The sequence below is a fragment of the Lutra lutra genome, chromosome 9 (assembly GCF_902655055.1).
Source record: "Lutra lutra chromosome 9, mLutLut1.2, whole genome shotgun sequence".
In the NCBI taxonomy this organism is placed as follows: Eukaryota; Metazoa; Chordata; class Mammalia; order Carnivora; family Mustelidae; genus Lutra; species Lutra lutra.
In genome coordinates this window covers 17594420-17599458 of record NC_062286.1, presented here as the reverse complement: position 1 = coordinate 17599458, position 5039 = coordinate 17594420, and the positions used below count along the sequence as shown (strand labels likewise).

At 38.1% G+C, this 5039-nt stretch overlaps 1 pseudogene; it reads left to right on the top strand.

The window, feature by feature from the left end:
- Positions 1-2488: 2488 nt before the first annotated feature.
- LOC125108228 (NADH dehydrogenase [ubiquinone] 1 beta subcomplex subunit 1-like) lies at positions 2489-2667 on the top strand (annotated as a pseudogene).
- Positions 2668-5039: the final 2372 nt, after the last annotated feature.

Here is a 5039-nt window from a genome sequence, read left to right as displayed (position 1 = left end):
TTAGACCTTTGCTAGCTAACTGGTCAACCATTTTCACCATGAAGTAGACAGGAAGCTGAGAGAGCTGGGTCAATACTTTGTTTTATGACATGGAACAAATGGCATTTCTTATGCTTGGGTCTTACTTTTCTTATCTGTAAAAGGAGGACTTTATATACCAAATGTATTTTAACATCTAAGTTTTTCTGAGAAGGGAAATGAGTACTGTGAATTAGTTTCTTGTTAAAAGAACAAGTTTGCCTTTAAAAATCAGACACACTATACATATTAATAGTCGGACACATCTGGATAGTGTTGGAGACAGTTCTCCATGGGTATAGGGCCATCGTGGGCATGGTTGAGATTTGCACATTGACCTCATCCTGGTGCCCGGAGTCCTCTTGATGTAGCCTTAATTATATGCTGTGTGAGTTAAATTGAAGGATTTGGCTCCTGGTTCTGTCAGATTATTCAGAGTGGCTGGCAGTGGCATATTCATGGGGAAATTCACACATGCTAAGATGGTATAGAAAAGAGGGCTAGATGTTACAGGAGATATTTCTCTGTGTCTTTCTCATGTTTCTCCTGCATGTCTTATAAGAGGAGAAGGGCACTGTCTGTAATTTTTGGACTGTCTTTTTAAGAATGTAAGCTGAAAAAGCTTAGAAGGTGGAGATAAGGATTCCCTCCAGAACACAGAGCAGGCAGGCATGCATGCTGCCCAGTAAAGAAGGCTTAAGTTTCCTGTGACATAACCCACAGTGCATGCAGGTCTCATTTGGCCCTCTTTGTGCTGCCCTAGGGAACAGGGGTTTATTTATTTATTTTTTATTTTTTTTTTAAAATGTATTTTATTTATTTATTTGACAGAGAGAGATCACAAGTAGGCAGAGAGGCAGGCAGAGAGAGAGAGGGAAGCAGGCTCTCTGTTCAGCAGCTGATGCAGGGCTCGATCCCAGGACCCTGGGATCATGACCTGAGCTGAAGGCAGAGGATGAACCCACCGAGCCACCCAGGTGCCCCGGGAACAGGGGTTTAGATAACTAAGACACTCACAGTGCTGATCCTCTGGCTACTGCTACTGTTCTGAATAATAAATTGTCTCCCATCTCTGAATCGAGAGTTTTGTGCCAGCATCCATGACACTGTGGCAAACTGAATTACTAGCTTGGAGTAGGATAACATTTTAGACCCTTTACAGTTCTTGAGAAATAGAATTTTAGGGTTTCTTTCTACGTCCCTTTTGACCTGTCTTTACCCATTCCTTTCTGGAAATGAGACCTGTAAGAATTTGAATAACAGTGCCAATGTTTCACAACTAACTGGTATCAAATGAGAGACTAAAGTCTATATTTCATGACCTTTGGTCCTGGACTATTTGCACTAAAGTGTTTTCAGTCGAAACAGATACGGGAAACACCCATGCTGTGCAACAGTTGAAACTTTTAATAACTTCTGTGCCTCTTACCTGCTGCTTAAAAGCCCTCTGTATGTGAGTAGTCTCTAGAACTGTGCAATTAATTAAATGTGAATTTAATAGATACTTTGGTAAGGTACTTATATATTTAAAGAAAAACACTTTTAAAGAAAAAGATGAAACACTACGCTAAAACCACTCATGATCTAAGTAAAAAAGCAACGTCTTAGTGAAAACAGAGTTTGTGTTACAGTACAAAAGTGATGTGACAAATGGTACCGCTAAATCTTTGCTAGCGTTCGTTTGTTCTTTTGGCAATTTTGCACAGACTCGATAAGTGGTTAGTAAAATGTTTATGCATCCAGTATGAATAATCTGAAGGCTTCTCATAGAATTTCCCTAAATTTTGTGCTGTTACGAACCTTCAGTTTCTAATTGAAGTCAGAAATGCATTTGTGTCTAACTAGTAAGAGAATCAATTAAGGAGTAAAGCTGACTAGAAACATCTTTTGTGATATCTGAGACTGGATAGTAAGTGACACACTCTTAGCAGAATAGAAATGACACAGAGATAAGGGACTGGGTCCACCATCTCTTCACGCACTCCCCATTCTCATACACCCAGTGGGTATAAATCAGAGTCTCTGTTTGGTTTTGTATTTTTCTTGTGTGTTGCTTTTTCCCCTCAGTCTTTGCTCACTCATGTGTCAGTTTTGCTGTGAAAGACAAAGATGTTCTCAACACCCACCCACCCCATCCTCCCCACCCCCAAAACAAATTTCACTCTTCAGGTTTGCAAATACCTGATATTCTGCCTTTTAGGGTTTATGCAAATAGGAGTATTGTCTCTGTAAAATCCAAATGCATATCCTCACCCTCCAAGAAAATTTCAGTTTCTCCAGCTGCAGTTGTTCCAAGTTGATTATTTTTTAATCAAGTATATCTGAATAACTGTCTCTGTTTCTAATTTGATAATATATACATTTATATGATGCTACGATTTAAGGATTTCCTTGTAAATTAATTTGGGGGGCTGTGCGCGCTGCTGCCCTTGGTCCCTGGGTTCCTCGTTCACACTGGGACTGAGCAATCATGGTGAATTTACTTCAGATTGCGTGTGACCACTGGGTTCATAGACTCTCCCCTCTGGGATTTGCCTTTGGATGTTATCTAGACAGAAGAAAATGATGAAAAGCTAACTGCCTTCTGGAACAAGAGTATGTTATTTAAAGGAGGAATTGAAACCCATTGATGACGTTACCAGAAAGTAAAGGCTATGGCTGAATTAAGGAATATTCACATTTTGTGAGTGATGAGAGAAATAAAAACATGTTAATTATTTTTTAAAAACATGAATTAAATTAAAATTAATTCATTTTGGGCTATTGCCTAATAAGGGTTTAAAACCTTAGCATTTTCTTTCTTTCTCTCTCTCTCTCTCTATATGTGTGTGTGTGTGTGTATACACACACACACACACACACACGCACAGACACCTTTCCTGCCTCACCTCTTGCAACCTGGAAATTGCCCCTCCTTCACCCAGTGGAGGTCTGGACACTTATTTTTTGGAGAGATTAAACAAAAAGAAGGTGATTGAGGCACAAAAACATGTGAACATAGAGAGCCAACACAAAAATAAGGGAATTAAGCAAAAGCCTAAACCAAATAATGAGGCCATAGGGACAATATTCTACCTACCATATTTATATTTTGAATTTGGGAATCTCCATTAATGGAAAGGTAAGCTGGTAGTATTCACTTCCTTTTAAAAAATTTATTAATTTGAGAGAGAAAGAGAGAGAGAGGGATCTTGAGAGACAGAGCCTGAGCCCAGGGGAGAGGGAGAAGCAGGCTCCCGGCTGAGCAGGGAGTGGAACATGGGGCTGATCCCAGGACACTGGAATCATTACCTGAGCTGAAGGCAGAGCAACTGAGCCATCGAGGCACCCCAGCTGGTAGTATTTACTAAAAACTTATGCTCAGACTGAACTGATACTTGTTAAAAATACATTCTACTGGAAAAATTACTTACCTGGTTTTATAGTAGGTTATTAATTTAAAATATTTTAAAATATTTAATAATATGTCAAGATGTTCTTTACATTGAGGACATATGGAAATGAAGAAAGTATTTGTTGAGGAAGGCTTAGCCTGATTCAAGATAAGAAATATGCTTTAGCTACATACTCATGGAATGTTTCTATGTTTTCTATACTTAGGGAATGTGTATGTTTGATCTACAATACAGTTAGCAGAACATAGGTATCAAAGATAAATTGGACTCTAGATCCAGACTGGCTAAATTCAAATCCTCGATCTACCATTTATTGCCAATTTCTTTCTCACCAAGTTTCCGTAATAGGAATTGGGGGTTTTGGGGGCTAAGGATAGCATCTCAGAGAATTACTTTAAGAATTAGTTAAACTATACAGAGCACTAAGGACAGTGCCCAGCACATAAAAAATGTTTAGTAGAGGTTAACTATATTTCTATTAATGAATGTACAAATAATTATAAAGATACAGTGGATTCTGAGATGCATATCTGGTCACTTTAAGAATTTACTGAAAAGCACAACCAATGTGTTAGCTATCAGAATATTTTCTTTTTTATTTGTCTGGATTCATCTTCCCAGGTCTGATGACAGCCTCATCATTGTCTGATGCTTTCTCTTCTTATTTGAGGTCTTGGATATACTAAACGTCTCTTGTTTTGGGACTTTATTAATAAATCTTAGTTTATGTGTATTTTTTCAGAATAAGAGAGGCAGTGATGTTGGTTAAAAACATAGCCTTTAGAGTTAGGTAACCTAGATTTAACCTCTTATAAGCTCTGTGGCCATGGACATATTCTTTAAACTTTTGAGTCTGGTCTTTTGACCTGAAAAAATGGAATTATAATAATACCTAATTTATACTTTTGATGAGAAGATTAAATAAAATGGTACATTTAAAGCCCTCTGAACACAACTACCTGGTTCAGCCAGCTGAGAAAATGACCTTGGTCAGCCTTGAGAGACCAATTCAGTATCAACTGATTACCAGGTAATTAATGCTTCTTTGGGAGGGGACAGAAATATTGGTAGAACATTTAGTATTTAAACTGTAACTTTGTGGAAAAGTAAGTCTTTACTAGACAAAAGAGAGGAGGTTAAAAATTCTTGGAAATTACAGGTGCCAAGAGATGATAAAGCACATGCACTAAGTTATCCTTGTAGCAGGAGCCTGGGTATAGGCTAAGGCTTCAAATAGCAGCTAGATTCAAGGGGTAGCCAAACAAGCAGAAAATATATCTTCTTTGTGTGTTTGCTTATTAGAGTATTTATGCTTCTAACAAAAATAGTATTATAAGGAGGAGGAAGAATAAATACTATTATCTGCCTTTGTTTTTTGGAGACTTGCTTAGCTGATATAATGAATGATATGGGAATGCAGTCTGTTTGGAAACGAAACCTTAGTTTGTTTGGGGAATGTAGATAGATTTTTCAGTCAAAGCAAAAATCATGATCACATTTACGTGTTATAAGCAAGAATGAGGCAGAGGTTGTAGATTCAGTGTTTTTCTTTGTCATTGTTGTCTTTGTTTCTGGAAGCCCCAGCCTCAGGACTGCCAGACATGCTGGATCCTCCCCCATCCTCAT